This window comes from Paramormyrops kingsleyae, chromosome 13 (genome assembly GCF_048594095.1).
Source record: "Paramormyrops kingsleyae isolate MSU_618 chromosome 13, PKINGS_0.4, whole genome shotgun sequence".
NCBI lineage: Eukaryota > Metazoa > Chordata > Actinopteri > Osteoglossiformes > Mormyridae > Paramormyrops > Paramormyrops kingsleyae.
The window spans coordinates 25,359,726-25,378,034 of record NC_132809.1 but is presented as its reverse complement, the minus strand read 5'-3'; the positions used below and the strand labels follow the sequence as shown (position 1 = coordinate 25,378,034).

Below are 18,309 nucleotides of genomic sequence, written 5' to 3'. Positions count from 1 at the left end.
AAATTTCAGCCAATTAAACATTAGGTGATGCTGAAGCAGCAGGAGAGCCTGATGTGACCTTTTGAGTGTTGGGTGGGGACCTTAAGCCCTGGTGTTACCTTTTGAGCAGTCCCAGAAATGCCACCTTCACGTAGCACTGTGTCCGACCCGGGGGGAGTGACATAGTGACAAAGCAGCAGCATGGACACTACCTCCAGCAGCCTTCCTACGGCAGGTGGGGGTAAAGGCTAAATTATGCCTCTGCATTGAGCCAGGCAAGTGGCCTACGCCCTCCTGAGCATTTATACTTGTGCACTGGTGTGTCTGTGTTGCACAACAATTACACCAGCAAAACACGGTACATACAGTAGTTTTTGATGTTGCATTTATTGTCTTCCAGTCCAATTACATATATTTACTCTCCCTGCAATTAACGGCAAATGCAATGTTTGACAGCCATATTGGAGATGTCAAAGCAACCCTTCACACTGGCTGCAGAAACTGGCGTGAATCCTGCTCCAGTGATGTCACTTTCCAGCGGTTGGTGTGTTTTCTAGTCATTGTATATTTTTTTGTACTGACAGTTGTGTGATATTCCCGGAATAGTGCTGGGCAGTATAACCGTTTACCCCATATACTGGTTATAATTTCCTGTACATTATGAATGTTTAATATACCTCCATATTGTAGCTGTGATTGTGTGTATAATGTAATACAGATACTGTATACATCTCTGGTCCCACCCGGCAATATATTAAATCGTTGAATCAGGCTAGGTTTTTAAAGATTTGGTAAAACTCGTTTTAACCAAAAGATGTTGTTTCCTGAAATCCCTTTTACTTTACTCATATGATTAATGGGGGGGGGGGGGGGGGGGGGGGGAGAGAGATTTGTGTACATGGATTAACGACAAGTTACCTGGATTTAATTGTTGATGATTTGACAACATCTCAGATTTTTCAGTTCTTTAAAACTCTTGTTGGGTTGGTTGTCACAGAAACCAATCCATAGACTCAGATCTGCACGGAGCGGGGGGATGTTTTTCCTACCTGCATTAAGGAGTTATCCAGATTTAACTGCTGATGATTTGACAACACCCCTGATATTTTGGTTCATCAAAACTCCTGTTGGACTGGTTGTCACAGAAATCAGTCCAGCGTGGAGCAGGTTTATTCCACGTCAACAAGATTAAATCACAGACATAAACTGAGCTCTACTTGGAAAACCTGTCTTACTGCGGCTGCACCTTTCTTATGAAAAGCACTGATTGCAATTGATGTGATCATATTATGAGCACTTTGTTCTCAATAGAACTGTATTTCATAAAATTACAGTACAAATACAAACAATTTAATACCAGAGACATGTAAACAAGAGAAAAATATGAAAAATCAGTATAAGACAAGTGCTAAGGTCCATCAACAAGACAGTCCTTGGATGAAATAAATCCGATACAAATTAATTATTTTTCCAAATGAAAATAAGCATCAGGCAATGTTACTTCTTATTTGTATGCTGCATTTAGGATTAGTAATATTGGTTGCAGTTGCATTACCAGCGCAAGTTCATTTTACAAAGTCTCCTTGGAAACCTACACAATTTTTACTTTTGTTCTTCATATCAAGTTTATATATAGAATTTTAAAAACAAATAGATTTTTCATATTCAAATTGCAATATTTTCATGGTTGTGCCACCCGACATTTTTGGACTTTGTGAGACCAAAAACTGAAAACTAGGTCTATACGGTTCGAAAATGTAGTTTTGAAAATACATTCACATAAAAGAGGTTTTGTGCAATAATGCTAGGCATTCCATGTATTTATTAAAAAATTATAAGAAGAGTAATGGATGACCTGTGTATTATTTCCTTAGATTCCCTGTATTCCTTCAGCAACAGCTCTTACTCTGCTGAGAGTGAAGGACTGAGCTCTCGCTTTCATCATTTTCGGCAACCAATCATGGTTTTGCATGTCGGTATAACGATATATGTAGCTTAGTCAGTGTCCACGGGTGCGCATACTGTAGTTATCTCGGATTATTTAATCCAGTTTGGCTAATCTGATTCTCCAAAGACTTTGAAGAACCTAATTAGCCTAATTAGTTATTCATGATTAGACTATCCCGGATGAGTCCTTTGGTCTTGGATGTTTTAAACCAGGTTAGCTTTTAGGATCACGGACCTTAAACAGTGCTTTGACTGTCGGTATATTACCAGATGTAACAAATGGGCTTCCCAAACTCTCGAAATGACTTGTCCATGAGAATCCTGTGACTGTGTAAAGTTTATACTATCATTCAAAAGTTTCATTGCTTTTGAAAAAAAGCAAGTTTTTTTGTCTGTTAAAATAACACCAGATTTATCAAAAATACTGTGTAGACATTGTTAATGTTGTAAATCATATCATAGCTGGAAACAGCTGCTTTTTAATGGAATTTCTACATAGGTGTACATAGGCCCATTACCAGCAGTGCTGGGGAGTAACGAGTTACATGTAACGGCGTTACGTAATTTAATTACAAAAAAAACATAATTGTAATCCGTTACAATTACTAGACAAAAAAAGTGTAATTAAATTAGTTACTTATGGAAATATTCATGATTACAATTTTAGTTACATCATATGATTATATGCAAAATCTTGCTAATATCTTTAATAGCAGTATTTTTATTGCTTTTCGTGTTTTTCTTATGCAAAACATCCTCCTTTGCTATTTCCCTCCACAGCCGAAAGTTTGAAACTATTCGATGCTTCTGATTGGTTATGCTGTCGTGTCTACATTTGCAGCCAATTCTGCTAATTAACTTGCCTGAGCGGTCTGAGTTTCTGTTGCAGGAAATGTCAGACAAGGAAAGGAATGCATTCCTAGGGTGACCAGATAATCCATGTCAGGGAGGACACTTGGAGCTACTTCGGGTTTTACAAACTACTTTCAAACTGAAAGGCTCCTGTGCTCGGCTTAGTAGATCAGCTCTTCTTGTGCTTTGACTGGTTTGTTTCCTTGACTGAAAGACTCATCCAGCTGTTTCACATTAGCATTAGTGACACATGCATGATTATAGGAGACTGACCAATCGGCACACAGCAAGAGCTGAGTGCTCAAGTGAAATCCAGGTCCGTTTAATTGAAATGGTAATTTACAATTCCTGTTCTAGCTCAGAGTGTCCTCCCTGACATGGATTATCTGGTCAGTGGTCACCCTATGCATTCCATCGCTGGAAATATAAAAAACATTTCCGATATATTACGGAAAAAGGCACTAATTTAACTGTGCAATGCAGTGCGTGTTTACCGGCTGTAAAGATGTTGTCGACAGCCCTACCTCAACTTCCAGGTTACAAAATTTCACAACAGTTAAGTGCTATGGATAGACAAAAATAGTGTGTGTTGCACATAAAACCAGGGATCCCACCTTCAGCACCTGGAGGACCCAGTCACAGAGGGGCGGACTCGGACGCGGGTTCCTGGGATTGGAGAACAGTGTGAGGGGGACTGTGGCTAAAATTTACAAATTGCATCCTCACATAGTTCCTGTCCAAGTGGGAGAGTGGAAATGCAGGACATAGGAGACTGTATTGTATCGGCGGTGAACCTGTTGGGGCAATAAGCAAACTGTAGCTGATCAATGGCCATAGAGAGAGTGAAACTGATTGACCGTCAACAGTTCTGTGTGTGAATTTAGCCTATATATGTGTGTTTTAGCTTATTATTAAGAGATTTTTAATGCATATAAAAATTCTTCTCTTCACATCCCTTTGCCACAATAGAACCACTTCTGGATATAAACAGCACTTCAGTTTCAATCAGCGATATAAGTATATGGGTGTATGTTTTCTTCACTCCCTTAAAAAAATAAAATAATGCCACCATGGACACCAATCACAGCTCTTGTGGTCTGCGTCTTCCAGGATCATATTTCTATACTTCTATTTTTATATATACACATACACACACACGCACACACACACAAACACACACACATGTAGGGTAAACATATCCTTATGGGGACCGCTCATTCATTTCAATGGGAAAAATGCTAACGCTAACTATGACAACCTTAACCCCTACCCTGCCCTAACCATAACCATAAGTAACCTAACGAAATACAAGAGTTTTTGCATTTTTAGTTTTTTCATAGCAGTCACCGATTTTTATAAAATAGAGTTTTCCCTTATGGGGACCAGGAAACCGGTCCCCATAAGGGAAAAAAAACGGATATTTATCACGTTATGGGGACATTGTGTCCCTATAAGGATAGGTAAACCCGCTCACACAAACACACACACACATATATGACTTGCCCACAGAGTTTTTTAGAGTGATAGAATTCTTAGCCAGGATCTATTAAACCAGTATCAAAATGTATTTACTGATGAAACTTTTAAGCACTTATGTTATGCTCTGGCTAATAGCTTCTGCCAGATGCTGTAAATGGGAATGTAAATGTAAATTTACAGTTAGTGGAACTAAATTTTGCGGAATTTAATTGGTTCAAAGGTAGTGCAAATACTAATCTGCTAACTAATAAGTTTACTGCCATCATAGTTTGTGATTAGGCGTGAAGTGACAGGTGGTCAAGTGTCAAATGAACACATAAGTCAGTATTTACATGTATAAGATGGACAGTGTGTGTACATGTGGGAAATATACGTGTTGTGTAGGACGTAGTTTTGCATGGTTTGGACTGTACATGTGACTTTCATTAGATTGGCAGGAACCTGATGTTCCAGTACTTTGTAAGAATGCAGAAGTATTATGAAAGTCTATCCTGTCAAAACAAACTTAAACATCAGTCCTTCAAGTTACAACTTTATTATGTTTCAACACTTCAAGTTTACTGTTTTTTTCCCAATTTTGGGTCTGCCTTATATCAGGTTATAGTTTGACAGATGACTTGATTAATTTTATAGTATGCCCAACAGCATAGTGAATCAGCTAAATTAAAGAATAGCAGTGCAAATTTCCATTCATTTGAACTAAATCACATAGTTTTAAATAGGTTTCACTGAGTTGTTAATCCCTGTATTTGGGGCTTAGAATCCCTAAAACCAAGTATTGTTTTGGCTTTGGGGTGAGTCCATCACATTAGTGTTGTTATTATTATCAACTGTGGTGTCGTTGTTCATCCACCCAGTGAGAGCAGCACTTTCCTGCATGAAGTTTTCCATGGGTGACATTCTGGTGTCATTTCCACTGGTATCGTTGAGCTGGACTGGGAGTATGCCAGAAAAGGCTCCTGATGAAGAGCTGCCGCCCTCATCCCCGGAGATCTCAGAAATATTCAGAAAACGGTAACCTTCGTCTTCCATGCCTGAGAGTAACTCGCCGGAGCTGACCTCATCCTGTTCGTCTTCTGCTAGGACTGATGTGAGGGTGAGCAGCAGGATGATGGGCGTCACTGTGGGCAGGTACATGGCTCCTCTTTCTCTGCTGCTTAGAGAAATATAAACTATCAGAAGCTCATCCAAAAAAGGACTCGTTCATTCATAATTACTGAGAAACAGCTGCTTTTTAGTTTAAGAGAATGATGTCATCTGGCTGCACCGGAACACCTCACATATGTCAGTCAAAACTGTTGCCTTGCCCCACCAGGGTTGGAGTTTGTATCCTGTCCTGCTCTGTGACAGATTTCCCCCAAGTTTCTCCCACAGCACCAAGACGTGTCAGTCGAGTGAGTCGGTGTCTCTACATTACCTGTGGCATGTGGCTGTCAGTGCATGTGTGGCTGTCCTGGTATCATGTCTATGGCATTTCAGCTCCAGTGCCGGATAAGCAGTTATTGTTGGACTGAACAATATTTATGCTGCCATGGACAATGTCATCATTTTTTCTAAAATCCAGGATGACCACTGGTGTCTGTTTAGTATTTAGCATTATACTGTACTATATGCTTTCTGTTTGATGAAAAACTAATGTTGGTGTTCAATTTGAAAATCAGTTCCACCTATGTTTCAATAAATAACCATGAAAGGAACTCAGAGTACACTCAGGATCCATGTGACTTCACTTAAATGTCACACACTGATATTTCGTAAACTGCTCTTTTGTGGCGTTCTGTTATGCGTTGGAAAGAATGTAGTTGTTGTGGTGGTTCCTTTTGTCTTTGTGGTAATGACATCAATGTAGCCTACCCAGAAACAGGGTGGCTCTCTGAACTTGGCCTGGCCGCACCTTTGTGCAAGTGACAGTAGAACTTTAGAGCATCACGTGACAGTCATGTATACCCAGCCATACCCATGTGTATGACTCAGCGGGTTAGGCCTCTGTGCCTGTGAGGAGAAGGTTGCTGGTTTGAATCCCGTGCTCAGCAGCCACATCTCTGATAGACTGCATTTCAGACAGACACAAGCAGCAGATACTTTAACTACTTTTATTGTTTGGGGTCCCAGTTTTGCTTTGGGGTAAATGTGATGTTCCAACTCTGACATTGTCTGACTAGAGATTCTAGCCTGTAGGAAGAGAATCCACAGCCTTGTAACCTCCAGAGTCACTCCGATGACGTTAGGAACTCCATTCATGAAAAGAACTCAAATGAAAATCCACTTAATGCTTAGTCTGTTTGTCTTTGATGTGTTGGTATGACTCTATTCTTCTGTGTTCTCCTGCCAGTCAACCATGTTACCTCCTGCTTGTGTAATTAACCTGTATTGCTACATTCAAAAAGCGCAGTATCACTGAAACTCCCTACCCAGGAAAACTGACCTGTTTCATCTTGACATAGTGTGTCATCGCTCCTGTGTCAGCATCTGGGGGGGGGGGGGGGTGTCCCCCCATATTTAATTTGGATTCATCTCCCCAATAAACAGAACTTTGCATTTACATTGTTGTGAGCCCCCCCAATATCAAAATCTGTCTTCCGCTGTTGGCCAAAGACCATCTGCTCTGTCGCACACGTCCTAACCCAACAAAACACCTCATCTTTCTATCTGGCTCACTGTAAGCTGCCCACATCTGAACGCAAGACATTATTGATGTTATCCAACTCCTAACTAATCTTTTATCCCTGAATATCATGTATGTTATGTTTTTTATTCCAGAGGTTAATGAATCACTTTATTGCCTTTTTATCATAATAGAAATTTGGTTCTACTCACTTTGAAGGCCATATATCTTATTCTTAAATCATCCATCCATTCTGGAGTGTGTCCTTGAGGTTACACGTTAAACTAGTTGCTATCATAATAATCACATTAAATCAAAGACACCCTTCCTTCAGAAAATGCACCACTCAGTAATGGCCTTACCTAACCTACTGTAAATGCGCAATCACCATGGTTTATTGATTGATCTGCAGCCACTGGAACAATATAGGCAAATGATATTATCAGATAAACTTCTATAAATAGTTCTTTGAATTAGCTTAAGAAATTATAAAAAATCAAATACTATTTAAAAGAAAGTACTATTTAAACATTTGGTCTTTAACGTTTCAAGGCAAGACTCCTCATAAATTTGATCACAAGCATTTCTGTGTTTTAGAGTCTTGGATGGAGTTGTGTCTTTTTAACTCACAGCCACGGCAGAACAGGTGTTACTTTAAACATTACTTCAGTTTCCCTGGAGCTTGATATTTTCATTGTGCCATTAATGTCCCGCTATCCTATGCCAGCAGCTGATGAGGAGAACCTGGTGGAACCAACCAGGTGGAGAAGCAGAGACAGGAGTAAAAATGCAATAACATACCCGGCAGGAACAGTGCGGCTTTGGGTCTCGTCGATAATGTCAGGTGCTCACAGGTGCCCCTAGATGTAAGTGGTCTCACCGGAATCAGCCGGCCTATTAAAGTACAGGGGTGGGGCTAGCCTTCAGAAGCCAAGGGGAGTGTGCTACTGTACACTCAGAAAGCCGTCCAACCTGATTGTTCACTTTCCAGTTAGACTGAACTACAGAGAGCAAGCGAACGGCCTGGTGACCAAACGTAAGAAACACAGCCAAACGCTGGGCTTGTTAGCTGTTCTCAGGAGCGTTTAAACAGCTTAAACAGCACAGTCCAACATTTTAGACTATATTTTTCTGTTCAGGGGCTTTGAAATATTTGTTCTTGTACATATTTAGTGAAAGGAGGGTAGGAGGGTAGGCCGTGGAACTACTGGCACACAATGTCTAACACAGGGGTCACCAATATGCACCAGGATGCCCTCAAGGACCACATGAGTCGCCCGCGGACCTGTTCTAAAAATAGCACAACTCACCAGTGAGCAGCGTCTAAAATGTAATTTTATCCCGTTGTTATTCTTCTTCAATCACATTTGCATTTATATTGATTTGAAAATGACAATATTTAAAAAAATAAATTCATGAAGTTTAGATAAGTTCAGGAGGTCATTTCCAACTGGTAGCCGTTCGTATGGCTCAGTACCTGTGAAGTAGCTCTCAGTTTCAAAAAGGTTGGTGACCCCTGGTCTAACATGATCACAAGAGCACATGGTCTCATTCATGAACGGGAGCTTATCTACAGTATATGCAGGGTCAATTGGCTGCCTAAACCCAGAGACATGCAGACAATGAGCAGACCAGGATGCAGAGTGTGTTTCTGTGAAACTGGACATTTAAAATACACGCAAACATGTTAGTCCGACTAAAATCGTACTAAATTGAATTTCTCTTAGTCGGACTAAGACACCCAGATAATGGAAAAAGCCCAATACTAACACGCTGAAAGGAGCCATATCGCCACCTATTGTAGTGGAGTCTGACATACTTCAGTCATTAAATCGATTCCCCTCCCATGCATGTATACTGGGACAAGGACAGTAGTCCGATTAAATGGTGCAGTCCAGCTATAACCATAGCTCGACTTATCTGTGCATGTAAAAGTAATGAACGTCTGTGGTCAGCTTGCCATTTGTAGCTTAGCTCTCTGTTTGACCTCCTGCAGTCTTCAGGCTTTTGCTGACCAGCAGCTTTGTGTGAGGTCTGCTCCACCCAGGCCGTCTGTCCAGCAGTGCTGTTTGTGTGGGGCCCCCTGCTGGCCACAGTCACTACACTAAATATTAAATAAACACATTCATTCATTATTTGGAAGCCAATACTCTTTATTAACTATGTGAGGGATTCAATCAATCAAAGTTCTCTTTTTCACATTTACACTTATAATTACTATGTAGTGAAATGCTTGGGTTCCAAGTTCCAAGACCATTAAACTGGGGAATCTAAACATTAAACAATAATCATTAAACACTAATCAAAAATGTCCATAAATAGTGTGCAATTATCAGTAAAGTGAGAAGTAGTAGTGCAAAGTGTCAAATAAGTAAATAAGGCAGTATTTACACGTATAAGATGGATACTGGGTGTACTAGTGGGTGGAAAATATGTGTTATGTAGATGTCACACTTGGCACAACATGGGACTCTGGGCCAGGCATTTTAACAACAACAAAGGGGTTTTATTAACAATGCAAACCAAACAGAAACTTATCAGAGTCTAGAAATGACATGAAATGTTCCTAAGTAAACAAAAACGTCCCCAGCACGTCCCCTAAAGGTCCTCGCTAAACCTCTGCTGAATGTCATTGTGTGGGGTTCCCACTAAGTTATGGGAATGTTATTGTGGAGTTGGAATTTTTATGTTATGATGTTTGTGAAGTCATCAGTTATCACCCATGGATTTCAGCATGCACACTATGAGAATAACTTAGAAAAATCAGGATACAAAGCCAGGAATGGAATTCTGCAGAAAAAGGTAAGTAAAGGTATGGCACTTTTTCGATACTTTTATTTACTGTTTTCCAGACTGGGTAAACTGGAGGTGGTATGGGAAAAGCTTATGGCATGTTGTTACCGTGGAACTGATCGAGACAAGATTTCTAGAATATTGAAGTTCAGCCAAATGGCTACTTCAATATTAGTTTAAATACTAGAACTCGTGGCCATAAGTGGAAATTAGCAGGAGAACATTTTAAAATGAATTTGAGGAAGCACTTCTTTACACAGCGTGTAGTTAGAGTATGGAATAGCGCAAGCTAAAACCCTGGGTTCCTTTAAATCAGAGCTAGATAAGATTTTAACAACTCAGCTATTAGTTAAGTTCTCCCCAAACGTGGTTGATGGGCCGAATAGCCTCCTCTTGTTTGTAAATTTCTTATGTTCTTATGTTCTAGTACACCTACAGACAAGTCTACAAAAATAACTGACACAGCAATTTATATTGTCCACTATACACTATATGGGCAAAAATATTGGGAAACACCTGTTAATCATTGAATTCAGGTATCAGACCCATTGCCACTGGTATATAAAATCAAGCACCTAGCCATACAGTCAGGTTTACAAACATTTGTAAAAGGATGGGTTGTTCTGAAGAGTTCAGTAAATTCAAGTGCGATACTGTCATAGGATGCCACCCTTACTATTTGTCAGTTCGTGAAATTTCTTTCCTGTTAGATATTCCACGGTCAACTGTACGTGCATTATTGCAAAGTGAAAACATTCAGGAACAACAGAAACTCAGCCATGAGGTGGCAGATGTAAAGTAACAGAAAGGGGTTGCAGAGTGCTGAGGCACATAGTGCGTAAAACGACAACGCTCTGTTGACTCAATAACTGCAGAGTTCCAAACTTCCTTTGGCATTAACCTTAGCACAATATCTGTCTGCCAGTAGCTTCAAGGAATGGGCTTCCATCACCGAGAACCTGCATGCAAACCTCACATCACCAACTGCAATGCCAAGTAGTCAGAAGCATGCTGCCCCTGAACTCTGGAGCAATGGAAACAGGAATATGGGTTTGGCAGATGCCAGGAGAACATTACCTGCCTGACTGCATTGTGCCAACTATAAAGTTTGGTGGAGGAGGGATAATGATATCGGGTTGTTTTTTAGGGGTTGGGCTAGGTTTCTTAGTTCCAATAAAGGGAACTCTCAATGCTTCAGCATACCAAGACATGTTGGACAGTTCTACACTTCCAGCTTTGTGGGAACAGTTTGGGGAAGGTCCTTTTCTGTTCCAGCATGACTGTGCCCCAGTGCACAAAGCAAGGTCCATAAAGACATGGTTGATGACTTTGGTGTGGAAGAACTTGACTGGCCCACACAACACCTTGACTTCAACCACTGCCTGCTAACTACAAATTATATTTTACATGAGAAATGGCAGATGCCTCAATACCACTTTCCGTGGCAAGGAATCTTGACTGCTGGAATGCCCCCCCCAACAGCTAAGGGCAACATATTTTCACATAGCAGTAGGAGAAGAACCCCCAAATGCAGCCTGTTGGTAAGCAAACCCCTCGCAGGGGTGTTTATTGCAAGAAACAGGCTGGGTAGCACAGAGAACAATGACTGAACAGGGGGACACAGGACTGAGAGACACTAATATACATGATTAACAAAGGAGGAAACACAAGGCAGCTGTGGCTGGTTAACAAAAGGGCAGGAACAAGAGGTAAGACTAACAAGCTTAAGGCACAGTTGATTAGCAGCGATGCCCAAGGGAAATGCAGGGATCAGACAAGCACGGCTGGACTGGACAGGACACATACACTATATTGCTAAAAGTATTAGGACACCTGCTTTTACACACATATGAACTTCAATGACAATCCATTCTTAATACGTAGGCTTTAATAAGGAGTTGGCCCACCCTTTGCAGCTATAATAGCCTTCTTCTGGGAAGGCTGTCCACATGGTTTAGGAGTGTGTTTATGGGAATTTTTGACCATTCTTCCAGGAGAGCATTTGTGAGGTCAGGCACTGATGTTGGACAAGAAGGCCTGGCCCTGAAAAATAATCCCACACCATAATCCCCCCTCCACCAAACTGTACACTTGGCACAATGCAGTCAGGCAAGTACCGTTCTCCTGGCAACCCCCAAACCCAGACTGTCCATCAAATTGCCAGACAGAGAATTCAATTCAATTCAATTCAAATAACTTTATTTGTCCACGAGGGGGCAATTGAAGGCACACAGGGCAGTTGAACGAGGACAGTACACAATGACATAAAGTGCAACAGTATTTGAAAGACGCTGTCTAAAATTGCAGTCAATAAGGTAGATAAGAACTGATGAATATGTAAAGGGAGGGATTGTTAGTGGGCATGGGGGAAGGGGGGGGGGGGTCAAGTGCAGAATGACTGACCAGTGCAGGGAGGCGGGGGGGAAGAAAACTGTGAATTGAGGAGTTGAACGGCCCTGGGATCAAAGGTCGCTCTCCTCCTGGAGAAGCATGATTTGTCACTCCAGAGAACATGTCTCCAGTGCTCTAGAGTCCAGTGGCAGTGTGCTTTACACCACTGAATCCGACGCTTTGCATTGCACTTGTTGATGTAAGGCTTGGATGCAGCTGCTCGGCCATGGAAACCCATTCCATGAAGTTCTCTACGCAATGTTGTTGAGCTAATCTGAAGGCCATATGAAGTTTGGAGGTCTGTAGCTATTGACTCTGCTGACAGTTGGCGACTTCTGCACACTGTGCATCTCAGCATGCGTTGTCCCCGCTCTGGGATTTTACATGGCCTAACACTTTGTGGCTGAGTTGCTGTTGTTCCCAATTGCTTTCACTTTGTTATAATACCACTAATGGTTGACCTTGGAATATTTAGTAACGAGGAAACTGAACTTATTGCACAAGTGGCATCCTATCACGGTACCACTGAGCTCCTGAGAGCAACCCATTCTTTCACAAATGTTTGTAGAAGCAGTCTGCATGCCTAAGTGCTGGATTTTATACAGCTGTGGCTATGGAAGTGATTGGAACACCTGAATTCAATCATTTGGAGAGGTGTCCCAATGCTTTTATCAATATAGTATATGTTACACCGCAAGTCTTGTGGACAAAGGTTAAATGCTTCATAAAGGTTATCAATTGAAGTACTGTCTTTCAAGACACGCAAAAGTTCACAAAGTCGTTTGGTTTCCATGTGATGGCAAATTCCTCCTATAGCTAAATGCCCAACTCTCACGTCAACTGTACAGGCTCTGCAGGTTGATCAGGAACTTCTTGTATCTGTAATTAGTAAAAAAAAAAAAAAAAAAAAAAAAATGCAGACAGGAGATTATGTGTGTCATTCTTTGGTATGTTTTGTTTACATATATTAATATGTAAACATATCAATGAATACTCATTTACAGTACTTTGATTTAACACTAAATAGCATGCACATTACATTCTATGTTGTGCTCGAATGCTGTAGGTCAGAGATTTCCAGAAGGCCTTTGATGTTGTACCCCAAAAACGGCTCTTGCTAAAGCTCAAAGCTGCAGGGATTTTAGGAACTGTGACAGCTTGGATCGAAAACTGGTTAACTGACAGGAAGCAGCGAGTAGTTATTAGAGGCACAATGTCACAGTGGGCCTGCGTTCATAGTGGGGTACCGCAGGGTTCCACTATTGTTCCTAATTTACATTTATGATATTGACACCAATACATACAGTAAACTGGTTAAATTTGCAGACGACACCAAGGTGGGTGGTGTAGCAGATACTGAACTATCAGCACAGAGGCTACAGCGGGATCTGGATTTAATTAGCGACTGGGCTGATATTTGGCAGATGAAATTTAATACAGATAAATTTAAGGTAATCCACGCAGGGAGCAGAAATATAAAGTACAGATATTTTATGGGTTCCACTGAAATAAAGGTATCTGATTATGAGAAAAATCTCGTTGTGTATGTTGACGCTTCCATGTCCCACTCTCGCCAGTGTGGGGAAGCAATAAAAAAGGCCAATAGAATGTTGGGTTATATCTCTAGGTGTGTGGAGTTTAAGTTAAGGGAGATGATGTTACATTTATATAATTCCTTGGTAAGACCCCACCTAGAATATTATGTACAGGTTTGGTCACCATACCTGAATCTGTTTAGCCTTGAGCAAAGGAGACTAAGGGGGGACATGATCCAGGTCTATAAGATTCTAACGGGTCTTGATGCTGACATGAATGAGAACATTTTAAAACAAATTTGAGGAAGCACTTCTTTACACAGCGTGTAGTTAGAGTATGGAATAGTCTTCCTGCTAGTGTATCGGAAACTAAAACCCTGTGTTCCTTCAAATCAGAGCTAGATAAGATTTTAACAACTCTGAGCTATTAGTTAAGTTCTCCCCAAACGAGCTTGATGGGCCGAATGGCCCCCTCTCGTTTGTAAATTTCTTATGTTCTTATGTCACTAACAGGCAGGCCGGGTCTGGACCCAGTAGCTGTCCCATACGGACCCAGACCGACAGCCAAAACATTAAGTTATTATTTAAAACCTAACGGGGCGCTTCTATTTTATCCGGAGCAGCTTTTGTAGTCTTTTCGATAGTGGTTTAGCACTATAACCGCCGTTTCCCACGCCAATGAACGTCAAACACCTTTAACCGCCAAGCAAGGCGTAGTCCGGCTTATGCAGCCCTTTCTCTGCGCTAATGTGCCATTAGTGTTGATAGCAGCAGCGAAGCTAACACTCGCAAACAAAATACCATAATGTTCCTAACAGAGTGGCTGCTTAATAACAGCAGCGAAGCTAACACCCACAACCAAAAAGCCGTAATGTTCCTAACAGAGTGCCCTTACGAAACAAAAATATATTTAAATATATGAAAATTTCAATATATTTTGCTTAACAACATTGGACATATACTAACAATTTGAACATTTCTATGCAACTAAAGTTATGGAAATGTATTCAGAAACTGCAGTATTCATGCCACAAAGTAAAATATCTCAATAAAATAAAAAAAATATGCCTACTCCTATAATATATGAGAAAATGTATTGAATACATATATGTTTTCATATATTATAATGTATTGGAAAATACATAAACAATTGCCGCTTTTCATATATTGAGATTTACATGAACAATATATTTGAATGCAATATATTGCTTTATATAATTGCTCATATATTCTAAAATATATTTTGAGTTAATATATTTTAAAATTATTTCATATTATACATCTAATATATCTGCAGCTACACTATAGCTAAGTCAGTATATTGTTAGATGTATGATGTGCAGTTTGAAAAATACATTTACTCAAATATATTTCAAAATATATTAGGAATCATATAAATATATTACTGATAAACTACTTCACATCATACATCTAATGATATATTTGCAGTTATTTATTGCATAACAATGTTTTCCTTATAACATTCAACCTAGAAACAATGTGACAAGTTCCATACTAAACCTCATACATTACATTTGAACATATTTAAAAGTCGTCACAAGTCTCAAGTTGTGTATTATCAAATTCTATACAACATGCAAATATATAGGGTAGCGTACTTGTAATTGAAAGATTGCAGGTTCGAATCCCCCACCAGCAAGTCACCACTGAGGTACCCTGAGCAAGATACCGTCCCCAAGCACTGCTCCCCGGGCACTTAATTAGCTGCCCCCTGCTATGTCACGAAAGTCACATACAGTATGGGTCAAATGCAGAGGACACATTTCGTTGTTGCGCACTGTGTGCTGTGGTGTGTTGACAATGACCACTGATCACTAAATTCTAATTCTAATTCTAAAATTCTAATATATTAATCAATTTAAAATATAATAAAGAAAAAACCTAAAAGTTAACAAATAAGAATCTTTCTGCCACAAGTCTGTTTCTAAAAAACATTTATTTAGACCTTTACACATCTTTAGAAAAACAGACATTCAGCAAAACTTTGAGAACAATTGCTAAAACGTCAAATAATTTAAAAATGATTTTTTACAGAAATATGCTGTAATTAATGTATTTTTTTAAGACAGAATCCTTCTGATTAATCAGAAAAATCAACTACGCAATACTGATGTTTGCAGTACAGTAGATGTAGACTCCATTATCTTATTCTTCATTTGGTGTCTCAGTTCACAAATTCTTGTGCTGATGGTCTTCCGCACATCACCAGATTTAGCATCTGGGTGGTGCTTTAGAACAGTGTCTGTGACAGAGAATACAAAATTTATGATATTTTGATTATTGACATTCATGCAATATTCATATCCAGGAAAATTTAATTGTTTTAATAAAGAAGTGCATAAAAATAGCAGATCTCTGTAATTTTGAGTTCAACTGAGCACATATTAACCATGAGGCTCTTTGGGGAGAAAACATCACTGAGCAGCACTCTTCTCCAAATGTGTTTCACTATATAATCAAAGGTTGGCTGGACTCATGAAGGAAGTGTGTTTTGTGAGCTTTATTTTATCCAGGGGCTCTTCTGCTGTTGGGTCAATCTTATTCTTGCCTCCAGTGAGATTGGACCATAATAGTACATCTACTCTGAAGAGGCCTAACAACAACACCCAAGTCATACCACTGGCAGTCCTCTGGGCCTTAGCAGTCTCCCAGCAATGAAATACAACTGCTGTCATCACTTCCAAGTTTTACCTTCAAATACACCACAGATACAATTTGAATTTGACACCTGAAACTAAAAGCAAGGAACATTTTTAATGGAACTATTACAAACTGTTTTAAAACAATCATTATTTTATAATACTTTGTGTATGTGCATATTCACTGGGTTCTGATTCATGTTAACCCTAAATATTGGAATGGAATCACAATTGGACATTGGAATATATACAGTAACATCTTTTTAAGTTCAAGTCCATCTCAGCAGGGCATAAAAAACTGGCTTTTCCACCAACCAGTAATTCGATCATAAATATTTAGTTAAGCAGAATCTATTAAAATATGAAAACTGAATTTCCAAACTTTTTGACTTGTACCAAACACATGACTGTCAGAAGATACTGAAACATCAATTTTTCAGTCACTTGTTCACACAAACTTTACAAGGGACTAAGTTGAAAGCAGCATAGCCGATAAATTACCTTTTTAATGTTGTGAGAAAATGAACGGGCTTCTTCTTCTGTGTCCTCTTCAAAATCCAGTCGTTTTGGCTTCCTAATTCGTCTTATGTTCATAAATGGAGAGGGTTCTTTAGTCATTTCCCGCTCAGTCGATCTGAGAGCACTTTCTTTATCTGAAACATATAAATGAGTTACATGTTCTATATTATACTTATCTTCGTACTAAATGTCTAAAGACCACAATACAACGACAGGGAAAGCAGAAGAAAAGTAGATTTTGGTGTAGCTAAATTTGCCTAACCCTGACTTAGCAACGTGCTAGCATTCGTGTTGCATTGCAAGTAATTCACAAAAGATACTTTGAAGCTCTGTAAGCTGCTATAAATTTAGCATCTAAAATATCATCCAAATTAACACTTTAGCTAACAACCAGAAATTTAATGAGTTACTAAACAACCTACCTGACAATTGCAGCACCTTCGCTTCCTCTACAGGCCATCCGTTAACGGGTCGCTTTGAGTTTGGTCGTCGGCATTCCACAAGATAAGTTTTTGAAATGTCAGTTGAATGAAAGTCTATTATCCATTTGGTTTCGATAACATTTAGGCTTTATTTAGGCCAGCGTTCGAGGAACCCAATGCGTATTTCTGCATCTCCGTTTGTCGCAGTATTTTCTGCGCGCCAAGTTCTAACGTAGTACTGTTTATCTGCGCATGCGCGCCTATGAAACCGCGTCCTGCATCGAGCCTATTGGTAGGTGGAAGGGTGTGTAATAGATAATAGTTCTGTTTCATATTTGTCTTTTATTAACATTGCCTTTTTATAGAATCCGTCGCGAATGCTTAGATGGAAAAATAGGTTTATGTAATAGTTGTGTTCTTTTGTGTTGCACAAGATGCATTTCTGCTATTGATAAATTACAAATAAATTATAAAATATCACTCCGATGTTGTTTAACAGGGTTGAAAAAGTACGCTCATATAAATTAATTAAATCGTATTTATTTTCGCAGATAATGAAAGAATTCAGTCTAAGGCATTGCCACTTCTGAGTAAAGATACTTTGAGAAGTGCAACAAAAGAATGCAAAGAGTTGTTTGACAGATTAACTCCTCAAAAGAAAATGAGGAGATTTAAAGAAGTAACAGCTAAGGTTGCCGCTGTTGGGATGCATTATTCAAGAAAACCTCCAAGGCAGGAGGAGCTTGCTCTTAGAGAAGATGCATCAGTTACACCAGACACAGTTGTTCAGATATTTAATAGAGTTCTTGTGAATGGGCAACTGTACTATTCAGTGGACTTCAAAAAAGTCATGAATAGAAACAGTTTCACTGTTCTGTTACAAAGTGGAGACATTGCAAATGTTGAAAAATACCTGTTAATTGAGGAACAAGGAAGCAAGGAGTGTTTTGCTATTGGTAGAGTATATGACAGAGCGCACAGCACTCTGTGTGATTTGCCACATGTTATGTATCTCAAAAGAGAAATAAGGGGAGGAAAGTTGGCTTTCAATGTGAAAGTTTTCAAAAGCAAATGTGTGCTTATTAATATACCACAGTATGCAAGTCTTTATGTGTGCATTCCACCAA

The 18,309-nt window shown here is 39.6% G+C and overlaps 2 long non-coding RNA genes across 3 annotated transcripts; both read right to left on the bottom strand.

The window, feature by feature from the left end:
* Positions 1-4,776: 4,776 nt before the first annotated feature.
* On the bottom strand, positions 4,777-7,863 carry LOC111858137 (uncharacterized). The gene is made up of 2 exons (XR_002841516.2): positions 7,664-7,863; positions 4,777-5,410 (listed from the first exon to the last, which is right to left on the bottom strand). It is a non-coding gene; the product is annotated as an uncharacterized lncRNA (long non-coding RNA).
* A 7,658-nt stretch (positions 7,864-15,521) lies between these two features.
* On the bottom strand, positions 15,522-17,824 carry LOC140578270 (uncharacterized). Of its 2 annotated transcripts, XR_011982367.1 has the most exons (3): positions 17,183-17,817; positions 16,743-16,894; positions 15,522-15,844 (listed from the first exon to the last, which is right to left on the bottom strand). It is a non-coding gene; the product is annotated as an uncharacterized lncRNA (long non-coding RNA). The 2 variants fall into 2 exon arrangements; XR_011982366.1 differs by having other exon boundaries at positions 15,522-16,894; positions 17,183-17,824.
* Positions 17,825-18,309: the final 485 nt, after the last annotated feature.